General features: G+C 44.9%; 2 non-coding genes and 1 pseudogene across 2 annotated transcripts; 1 reads left to right on the top strand and 2 right to left on the bottom strand.

Moving 5' to 3' along the window:
• Positions 1-748: 748 nt before the first annotated feature.
• Positions 749-912, top strand: LOC147219893 (U1 spliceosomal RNA). Its single transcript, XR_015108256.1, has one exon. It is a non-coding gene; the product is annotated as a U1 spliceosomal RNA (small nuclear RNA).
• Positions 913-5,270: 4,358 nt separating this feature from the next.
• Positions 5,271-5,342, bottom strand: trnap-ugg (transfer RNA proline (anticodon UGG)). The gene has a single exon. It is a non-coding gene; the product is annotated as a tRNA-Pro (tRNA).
• Positions 5,343-10,441: 5,099 nt separating this feature from the next.
• On the bottom strand, positions 10,442-10,981 carry LOC147219891 (R-spondin-2 pseudogene; annotated as a pseudogene).
• Between the last annotated feature and the right edge of the window lie 851 nt (positions 10,982-11,832).

Below are 11,832 nucleotides of genomic sequence, written 5' to 3'. Positions count from 1 at the left end.
TCATCATCATCATTTAAATATCTGATCCGTATCATCGGATCAGCCGTTAAGTCAATTTATGGAGCAGGAAGACGGATTAGGGGTTTGCTCCGTCCACTCTTCGACTCGGTATTGCTGTATTTCTGGGAACGGTGCACCCCCCGCTTTTGTGTCCGATGTCAAGGTTGCCGTGTCCTCCAACAACGTCATACGTAACCAACATACACGGGATCCAGATCTTGTCTGTGCCCTGCGTGACCAGCGACACTGTCCCCGTTGTTTCTGCCGGTAGGGAGCGGTAGATAGCGACACACGAGCGTGTCTGCCTGAAACCCTGTCCCTACCATTCGCACCGTGCTGCCCAATAAAATCCCACTGGACCGGAACTGAGCCTAAATGGATCGCATTTGAAACGGATGGATTGCCCCCGATAGACTGTGTCAGACTGGGCTCAGGGGGAAGTTCTCCCGGTCGTAGAGCGGCAGAAACCCCTCGCGGCATCAGGAGGACGGACGGAACGTGTTCCGGTTGTCCTCTGACTTCTTCGTGAAAACTGAAGCGTCCGTGTCGTTTTCGGCGTCCCGGCCCGTCAGAACTCAGAGTTGATGTTTTCTTGACGGAGTGTGTGTGTGTGTGTGTGTGTGTGTGTGTGTCTGTGTGTGTGCGAGAGGGATCGTGTGTGAGCTCCCGGAAGAGTCCGCGTGGGTTCCCCCCCGACTGAGAACGGCGTGCGTGTGAAAGCGTTCCGTGCGCGGGACGCCTGGGACTCATACTTACCTGACAGGAGAGATACCATGATCAAGAAGGTGGTTCACCCAGTGCGAGGTTCAGCCATTGCACTGCGGCTGTGCTGACCCCTGCGAATTCCCCAAATGTGGGAATCTCGACTGCATAATTTCTGGTAGTGGGGGACTGCGTCCGCGCTCTCCCCTGTTGTGCTGTTCAAGAGCAAGTCGAGCTGGAGGCCGGGTTCACTGTTAATGGTCACACGCGCCCACCCTCCCTGGCCGGGCTGTGACCCAACGAGGGAGTTATCGTTGGTGCACCGCAAAAGCGTGGATTTACGATCGGGCCAACAAACAATCCAGAGTGTCCAAGTCCCTGAAATGCTCCTGCTTCTTGATCTCCACTCCCTGTAGCCTCACCGTTCCACCCGAGTTCCTCTCATCCCCACACATGTATGCTGTCTTGCTGCGAATAACTTTCGTTCCTCTCCTTTCCAGAGCATACCCCCACCTCTCTATAGTTTCACTGAGACACTTTACAGTTTATAGTGTATTTTGATTTTTAATTCTGCCTTTTATTATTTATTACTGTTATATTTTCTGGAACTCTGGCACAACAGTTTCCTTCGGGATTAATAAAGTTGTTCTTATCTTATCTTATCTTATCTTATCTTATCTTATCTTATCTTATCTTATCTTATCTCGACCTCCACCTGTTTTCTGCTCTCACTACAGATCACAACGGCATCTGCAAAGGTCACGGTCCGTGGAGATTCATGTCGACCCTCATCCGTCAGGCCGCCCGTCCGTCACCATTGCGAACAAGAAGGGGCTCAGGGCCTATCCCCGACGGAGTCCCGCTTCCACCTTGAACTTCTCTGGTACCGTCTTACAGCACACCGCACGCACCACTGTCTCCCGGCTAGCATACATGTCCTGCACCAGTGTAACACACTTCTCTGCCGCTCCAGACTTCCTCATTGGGATACCAGAGCTCCTCTCTTGGCAACCTGTCGTAGGCCTTTTCGAGGTGTACAAAAAGGCAATGCAGCTCCCGCCGGCCCTCTCTGTACTTGTCTATGAGCATGCTGGGCGCAAATACTGCATCTGTGGTACTCTTCCTTTTTTCCATGTGTATTTTATTTATTTTTCTCTTTCTCTTGTCATGTACTGTCCCGGCGTGCATACCAGTCCTGGTATGGCCTTTGGCAGCTCCCCCTTTACCTGAGGCTGCAGCCGAAGGTAAAGTGTGTCTGATGATTTTTGGTTAGAGTAGCCTTGGGCGCCACTGGCTGTAATCATGGCGACTAAATAGAAGGAGCTCCTGACAGATGTGGAAATGACTGGAGGTGGACGGCTGCTTATAAAGTGCCCTTCCGCGCGGTCCTCTCTCGTTTACGGCCATACCACCCTGAACACGCCTGATCTCGTCTGATCTCGGAAGCTAAGCAGGGTCGGGCCTGGTTAGTACACAGTCTTGTACACCTTTCTTTTCATTCTGGCCCGTAGTCTTCTATCACATAGTACCCCTGACACTTTTCTCAATCCCATCCCAACCTGCTTGGACCCGTCTCTTCACCTCTTTTCCACACTCTCCGTTACTCTGGACTTTTGACCCCAAGTACCTGAAATCTTCCAACTTCTTGATCTCTACTCCCAGTAGCCTCACCGTTCCAGCTGAGTTCCTCTCATTCACACACATATATTCTGTCTTGCTGCAACTAACTTTCATTCCTCTCCCTTCCAGAGCATACCTCCACCTCTCTAGATTTTCCTCTACCTGTTTTCTGCTCTCACTACAGATCACAATGTCATCCGCAAACATCAAGGGGTTTCCTGTCTAACCTCATCTGTCCATCACCATTGCGTACTAGAACGGGCTCAGAGCTGATCCCTGGTTGAGTCCCTCCTCCACCTTGAACTTCTCTGTTACCCCTACAGCGCACCATACCAATGTCTCACATCTAGCATACATGTCGCGCACCAGTTTAACATACTTCTCTGCCACTCCAGATTTCCTCATATAATACCAGAGCTCCTCTCTTGGCACCCTGTCATATGCTTTTTCTAGGTCTACAAAAACACAATGCAGCTCCCTCTGGCCTTCTCTGTACTTCTCTATTAGCTTTCTCAACGCAAATACTGCATCTGTAGTACTCTTCCTCGGCATGAAGCCATTCTGCTTTTCACAAATGCTGACTTCTGCTCTCAGTCTAGTTTCCACTACTCTTTACCATAACTTCATCCCTCTATCCCTCTATAGTTGCCGCAATTGTGCACATCCCCTATATTCTTAAAAATAGGCACAATCACACTTTGTCTCCATTCTTCAGGCATCTTCTCACCCTCTAAGATCCTGTTGAATAATCTAGTCAGAAAATCTACTGCTCCCTTTCCTAGACACTTCCACACCTCCACAGGTATTATCATCAGGACCAACTGCTTTTCCCCTCTTCATCCTCTTCAATGCCTTCCTCACTTCACTTTTACTAATTTGTGCTACTTTGTGGTCTACAATAGTCCCCTCTTCTACCCTTGCCTCTCTTTCATTTTCCCCATTCATCAGCTCTTCAAAGTACTCTTTCCATCTTCCCATCACTCTTCTAGCATCTGTCAATGCATTTCCTTCTCTGTCCTTAATCACCCGGACCTGTTGTACATCCTTTCCATCTTTATCTCTCTGTTTTCGCCAACCTGTATAGATCATTCTCACCCTCCTTTCTATCCATCCGAGCATACAAGTCATCGTACGCTTTTTGTTTTGCCTTTGCTACCTCTATCTCTACCTTTCGCTATATCTCCCTGAATTCCTGTCTGTTCTCTTCAGTCCTCTCAGTATCCCACTTCTTCTTTGCTAACCTCTTTCTCTGTATACACTCCTGCACTTCCTCATTCCACCACCAAGTCTCCTTGTCTACTTTTCTTCCAGATGACACACCGAGTACTCTCCTATCTGTCTCCCTGATAACACGAGCTGCTGTTGTCCAATCATCTGTAAGCTCACCGTGACCACCCAGACCCTTTCTCAACTCCTCCCTTAAAACCATGCAACACTCCTCCCTTTTCAGCTCCCACCACTTTGTCCTCTGCTCTGCCTTTGTCCTCTTCATCTTCCTTGTCACCAGTCATTTAGCTACCCCACCTCATGGGCTCATCCAGGTGGATGAAGGGAATATAAATAAAGAAAACAAACTAAAATAGAGATTTAATAAAGCGCCAAAAACAGTCAACATGCAAGCAGTGGGCGTGGCTCGTTGGTCTTGGGGTATGATTCTCGCTTAGGGTGCGAGAGGTCCCGGATTCATATCACTGATGATTCCCTGACTCTCATCTCCTTTGCTCCTACTTTTTCACAGCGCTTTAATGTGAGCAAGTACGTTTGTTTTGTTTTGTTGTCATTTGAACCGGGATATTAGCTCCGACTCCTTTGTTGCACAGGATACCTATGTTGAAGACAACTGATAGGTGAGAGCGTACCTTGACGCTGACCGGACAGGGAAGACCGAAGAACTGGTAAAATGTCACCCTTGAAAAGGTATTGAATGTGAGAAAACCTAATGGCAAATGAGATGTGACTTGATTTTCTCTGCAACGCTGATCACAATCAATGGAGCCCTATCCCCACCATAATTGGGCCTGGTGGAGAAATACAAGTATTACTAAGCAAGACATGAGACAATGTCAAAGAGTCCCAACATCTCTTCAGCGGCAGTGCTGCTTCCACCGTGGAGACTGGGAGCAAATGAAAAGTAAAGCAAAGGCAAAGTCTGCCGTGAGACAAAGGGACATTGTGGGCCAATTCAACATGGCAAGAGGTGCAGGAAAACAAAAATATCCCACATGACGGAAGGCTTCTCCCGCTGAGCAGCACCAGCTGGTGGTACTGGACATGCACCACCAGGAAGAAGCAGACTGAATTGCCAGAGCTTTGTCCCTCGCCAAGCATGGCCGCTGGGTGAGCTGAGATGGTGTAAAAAGTAGTATGATCTTTTGGAGCGGCAGTGGAACATGGAGGCCACAAGCTGAGCTTGACCATCAGATCCATGTATGATGTCCTGCCCCCTCCTGCCAAAGTATAAAAGTATTTTGGAGAGGATCCAGCCTGTTTCCAGTGTCCTGCCGAAGCAATCCCAAAGAAAATCCTTGAGGGCTGTAAGACCAGGCTCCCCTGAAGAATAATCAGAGCCTGCATGCTAATCTGAAGGCAGATTCACCTGTTGCCCCAAGCAAACGGTGAAGTGCCTGGTTACTGCAATGGAAAATGAGAAGGTAGCCAGCAATGCCATGGGCCCATTGTAAGCCCTGGTACTAAAGGGCTTACGAGTAGACTCTATTTTTAGTCTCACCATTCTGGATGACATTATAGCGAAGTGGTCCTGAGAACCAACTACTACAAAGGTGTCTTCCTTGTGAAGCTGACACTTGGGAGTTTTTTCTTCTCTGCAAGTAATCATTGAGTGGAAAAGTGGTTGAACATTGCTGCTGAAGCAAAGTATGCAAGGTGTGTGCGAAGAGTAGACCGGATCTGTCCGTATGACACAGCAGAATGTAGCATTGGAAGGGCTCGGGCTCATCCGGGATTTGAACCCGGGACCTCTCGCACCCAAAGCGAGAATCATACCCCTAGACCAACGAGCCACAAAAGCTTGCTGAGTTAAGTCACGACCAATCAAATTTGATTATTCATATAGCACCAAACACAGCGTTTCCATGATGCTGTACAAATATAGAGCAGGACTGAACCACACTCTTTGGAAAGACTTACAGAATACCCACATTCCCGAATAAACAAGCACTTGGAGATGCTTTGAGGAAACACTGCCCTTGACCAGCTCGAAACTGATATGAGATTCCTGAGCCTTGGGGTTTCCTTCTGATGACCACCTGCTTTTATTCTAATATGGCACTAATAGCAGGCAGCCACTTGCTGGGAGTACAATGCAAGGTGTAAAATGTAGCTGAGGCCGTGGTCTTCACATTCTACAGTCATGGCCAAAAGTTTTGAGATTGCCACTTTCACAATGTCTGTTCCTTCATGGTTTTTAGGTGTTTGCCAGATGGTTCTATTGTTGTGTCATTCTCCAAACTTTTGGCCATGACTGTACAGACCTGGTCGTCACATCACAATTGATGAACAGCTTTACCCATCAGAAACGTTGCCCTTTGATTCAATATATTGCTACAAAACCAGATAAGTTTGGCATCAAGTTCTGGGTGGCTTGTGATTTGACATCAAATATATCTGCAATGTATTTCCATATGTTTGCAAAGAACCTGGTCGTCCCAAAGAGGAGAGACTGTCCGAGAGTGTGGTAATGAAGTTGATGGGACCATTTCTGAACCAAGGCAGAACCGTCACAACGGACACTTTTTTCACCTCAATTTCACTTGCAAAAAGTTGCTCACCGGGAAAACTACCCGTCTTGGGCCACTCAATAAGATTTGCAGAGATATTCCCCCTTCGGCTCAGGAGATGAAATGCAATGAGTTCAGCACTCAGGTGTTTTCAACGACTGACGCCACCCTGACAGTGTATGCAGCCAGCTGGAAGAAGACTGTCTCCGTAATGAGCAGTATACACGGTGTGGTTCAGACTGAGGACAGCCACAAAAGAAAGCCAAGCACCATCACCCAGTAACATTCCACAAAATCCGGTGTCGTTGCCTTGGATCAGATGGTGCGCGAGTACAGCCTGCGGGCAGGAACACGAAAATGGCCAGTCACTGTGTTCCATAACATGGTCGACATGGCAACCCTGAACACCCATGTGCTGTATCAAGCCTGCACAAGAAGTGGTTATCCAGCATCAAGCAATGCAGAATATTTCCAAAAAAAAAACAAGCACATTCAAGCTTTCAAGAGAAAGATCAGAGTCAGAAGCAATGAAGTTACAATTACCCTTGATTAGGTGAAATCCATGTAAAACTGATTCACACTTCTTTCTCCCCCCTCCTCCCAGAGCTGCTCCTCTGATAAACTGCATTCAACTCCCAGCAGGAGGGCTGCCACATTATTAGCATACTGGACAGACCACATTCCATGGCAGGGGGATCAAATGACCCCTCTGTAGTCTCCAAAGGTTAGGGATCAAATGATCCCTCCTTAGTCCCTCTAGTTTAAACCTGCGTCTGGATTGAAGTAAATGTGACCTATATTCTGAAGAACCATGTAATATTAGACATATTTTAATACCAGACACCAGTTTTAAAGAATTCCCTTGTTACTTAAAACTTATTCAAAAAGCTTCAACTTGATAAGATAAAAATATAACCCGATGGTTTTATCCCTTAAACATGCAGCGAGATTTCAGTAAATGTGACATATATAGTGTATATTCACATCCTATCTAAGTACCGGACACTAACTCTTACAGCCTGTTAGCAGCACCCAGGTACTCAGCGGGTGTACAGTTATAAGTACCTGGGTGTCCACTTGGACAATAAATGTCATATATACTGAAAACCAGCTGCACGTTTAAAAATAAAGCCATTGGAAACGGAGTGTTTATCTCACCAAGTAGAAGGATTTTGGATAAAGCCATTTTGGTTTAAATTGTTCATTCCACCAATTTGAAGGTTTTTGGCACAAGTTCTAAATAACATTGTAATTCTTTAAAGCTGGTGTCTGGAGAAGAAATATGCTGATTAGGATGTGATTTTTCATTAAATATGTTGTTATACTGAAATCTAGCTGCGGGTCAAAAAGATAATTCCAATTGGTCAAAAATTTTTATCTTGCCATTTCGAAGGTTTTTGGATCAAGTGGTAAATAAATTTGTAATTCTTTAAAGCTTTGGTCTGTTGCCGAAATTTGTTGAATAGGAGGTGATTCTACGCAATATATTTCACATGTGCTGAAATTCAGCCGCAGATTAAAACAATAAACCATTGAGAAATACAGTTTTTATCACACCAAGTTGAAGGTTTTTGGGCACAAGTTGTAAATAATTTTGTAATTCTTTAAAGCTGGTGTCTGGAAATGAAATATGCTGATTAGGATATGATTCTATACAATGTAGAATCTACAAAAAGCATAAGTCAGTCAAATCCAGCCACAAAAATGAAAGATAAAGCCACATGGTCAAAAATGTTCATATCGCTAAATTGAATTTTTTTGGAACACGTTGTAAATAACTAAGGAATTCTTTAAAGCTGGTGTCTGGTATTGAAATATACTAAATTCGATATGATTTCATGCAATAAAAATATACGCAATATTTAAATTCACTCAAATCCAGCTGTAAGTTTGAAAAGTTAAGCTGTTTGGTAAAAAATGTTCATCTCACCAAATTAGGGCATTTGGTTGAAAGTTGAAAATTACTTTGGAATTTTTTGAAGCTGGTGTCTGTTGCTGAAATATGTTCAATAGGATGCGATTCTACACAAAAAATGTCACGTTTACTGAAATCTAGCCGCAGGTAGCTCCTCAGCATCATCGACAATGTTCATCACCCCCTGCATGCCACACTGATGTCCTGTCAAAGCTCGATCAGCCGCAGAGTGATACCACCGAGAAGCTCCACTGAACGCCACAGGAGGTCTTTCCTACCTGAAGCTATCAGACTTTCTAATTCATCTCTCATTAGCCGCAGGGAATCTCAAAATCTTAAACCTTAAAGAAAATAATAATAATTCTCATCCACTTACTGTAAATTGTAATCATTTATCTGTATATATATTCCTAACTATGAAATATTTCATTTCATAACAGCTTCATGTACAATATTCTTGTGCACTCCTTATCTTTTACTTGGTACTTAAGACCTTAAGACACTTTATCGTCTTCACTTGTTACTTAAGATACTTTATAGTTTATTTGTATTTCTTATTCTCCCCCTTTTTTTTCTATAACTGTTTATACAATTTTCTACTATTATTTATTATCGTTATGTTTTTCTTGTAACTCTGGCACAACAAATTCCTTCGGGATAAGTAAAGTTGTTCCTATTCTAATGCTAATTCTTACATTTACTTAAATCCAGCCGTAGGTTTAAAAGATAAAGCCATTTGGTCAAAATTGTTTATTGCACCATGTTTAACCTTTTTGAACACATTTCAAATAACAAGAGAATTCTTTAAAACTGATGTCTGGTGGTAAAATATGTTGAATAGAATGTGATTCTACACAATTACAGTATGTCACATTTACTGAAATGCAGCTGCAGGTTTCAGAGATAAAGAAGGTCAAGAAGTGTTTATCTCACAAAGTTGAAAGATTTTGGCACAAGTTGTAAATAACTTTGGAATTCATTAAAGCTGGTGTCTGGTGCTGAAATTTGCTGAATAGGATGTGATTCTACACAATATATGTCACATTTACTGAAATACAGCCACAGGATTAAAAGATAAAGCCATTTGGTCAAAATTGTTTACCCTAGAACACTAATGTTGGATTATTTTCACCCACACAATTTTCATCATATGATTTTCATTGTGTTGCCATTGCCCGAGTTTTGAGGGTCCTTGGGAGGCTTCAGGCTGCTCACTGATGTTATTAAGTGTATGATTGTGTCACACCTCCCATCAGCCCATCTTTAAAATTGATGAAAGCTGTATTAATCCAGGATATTGTATTGGGTAAAATAAACCCAACGTTAGTGATTGTGTTACTAATTTTAACGTTGGTGTTCTAGGGTTATCTCACCAAGTTGAAGTGTTCGGAACAACTGTTAAATCAGAAGGGAATTCTTTAAAACTTGTATCTTTTGCTAAAATATGTTGAATAGGACGCAATTCCACACAATTTGTTAGAGCGTAATTCTAATTCATGCTGGTCTAAACTGAAGCCTGTAAAGAGGGACTGAGGCTATCAAATAAAATAAGCGACTATTCTTTTGAGTTCTGCAGAGGGGGAGACTTAGCGCCCTCTTTGGAGGCAAGATCCAGAGAATCCCACCGCGTTCCTCCTCGCTTGGTTTTTATTGTGTGAATGTGTTTATTTACATAACAACGTTCATTGGATACTATAGTTCATGCATATACTTATGTTGTCCAGGATGATATACAGGGGAGGGGAGGTTTCTGTCCTGAAGCGTTTATGTCCATTAGAATTTACGTTCAAGGGGGATAAATTCTTATCTACATATGTTTATGACCATTGGAATCTAAGGTCGTGGAAGACACAATTCCTGTTTAAGGACAAAGGTCATTTTAAGGACATAGGTCATGTGAGCAATCGAAATAACATAGTTATAAATATAGAGATAACTAATATTTCCCTCCTGTTTATGGGATTACAAACAATGTTAGACACTTCTGCATCACCACGCCATGTTGGTACACAGTTTAAAGATAACACTTAATCCAACATCATCGTCATCTTCCACAATCAAATCATTATAATCATCTTTTTCTGAATCACTCATATATTTGTCCATTGTAGTAAGTCCTTGGTTTGGTCTGCACTGCTATTATCTGTCACAGTCCAGGCAGAGTTGGGCAGGGAACCACACCACCAGGGCTGGAATCGGATCAGATCTCTTTATTTCAATGGCAAAATGGGGGGGGGGGAGCCGAGCAACAGGGTTAGGTGAAGAGACACAGGCAGAGTCCCATGCAGGGTCCCATAATTCTCCGGCCCCAGGCAGAGCGTGCCGCTGCTCTTTATGGAGATGTTGATTAGCGGCAACTGGCCGCCGATTCTCAATTGGGACCCAGCCGTGTCTCCTCTCGGCTGCCGAGACAGTACCCCCCCCCCCCCCCCCCAACGGGCGCCTCCCGGCGCCCCGCGGAGCCGGCCTAGGTGGGTGTAGGACAGGACGCTGACGCTCTCTCCTTGGATGCCACCATCGAAGAGTGGATGTCCCTGGTTCTGGTCGGATATCCCCATCTGACGCCGCAGGCGGCGCCGTCGAGGTGGCAGGTGGTCCAGCTACTCCAATCGCCCAGCAAAGATGGGAGGCAGTCCTCGATGCAGTCCATCTGGTGGGGGATGGTTCCCTCTGGACATCGGCTCAGACACTTGCCTTTGCGAAGGTGGAAACCGGGCTTACATTTTACGCAGAAATCCTTGCTGAAGCATCGTTCGCAATCCATGGAGCGACACTTTGAGCAGCGACTGATGTCCTTCCCTCTTTGTCCATAATGTCCAGCAGGACAGGCATGAAGACATGTCCCGTGGTGAGACATCCCCTTCCTCTTCAGAAACAGGAAGAGTCGCTCGGGGCAACGCATGCAGCCATTGTCGTGGGAACACTCCAGGCAGCTGCGACAGTCCTCTGACGTCTCTCTTTGGGCTGAAAGCGGGAACAGGGTGATTGTCTCAGCGGCCTTGGTCATCTCTGCGGCCTCGCAGATTCACCTCGGGGCTGAGACCGGGCCCCGGTGGTGGGCTCCCCGAATGCATGTTGGCCGGAGAATTCGGTCACAGTCCAGCATGCGGCACTGACACGAGTTAGTCACAGGACATAAACATTTGCAACGTGATGTGTCCAAGTAAAAATAAACTGGCAATCTTGCTTCACCATTCACCACTACTAAACAAGTTATCAGTCAACACACCCTACCCTGTCAAAAAAAAGAAAAGTGGACACGGAGTGCAGAGTTTTCCAGGAAAAATGGACTGAGAAGTATTTATTCACAGAAGTGAATGCAAAACCAGTGTGCTTGGTATGTAATCAGCAAGTTGCAGTGTTCAAAGAGTTTCATATTCGGCGCCACTATGAGACTCATCATAAAGACAAGTATGACCACTTGAAAGGACAAATAAGGAAAGACCAGATAAACAAATTGGTCGCTGGTCTGAAGAAACAGCAGTCTGCTTTTACGTGCAGCCGCGATATTGCTGATGCTGCTGTAAAAGTTAGCTACATCATTGCCAACGAGCTGGTGCAGGCATCCAAGCCATTTTCTGATGGGGAGTTTGTAAAAACATGCATGCCGAAGGCTGCAGAAGCGACCTGCCTTTGCCAATATTAGTCTAACGAGGAACACTGTCGCAGATCGGGTGACAGAACTCTCAAGTGACTTGAGCAGCCAACTGAAAGAGAAAATCAAGTCATTTATCGCATTTTCAATTGCAATAGATGAGAGCACCGATGTCACAGATATTGCTCAACTGGCCATATTCATTAGAGGTGTTGATGAAACTTTGACCATCACCGAGGAGCTGCTTGAATTGGTGCCCATGA

This window comes from Fistularia commersonii, chromosome 24 (assembly GCF_037954325.1).
Source record: "Fistularia commersonii isolate RoL2024-O1a breed Wild chromosome 24, RoL_Fcom_v1.0, whole genome shotgun sequence".
NCBI lineage: Eukaryota > Metazoa > Chordata > Actinopteri > Syngnathiformes > Fistulariidae > Fistularia > Fistularia commersonii.
Note: the sequence above shows the minus strand (reverse complement) of the source record. Positions and strands in the feature narration are given on the sequence as shown.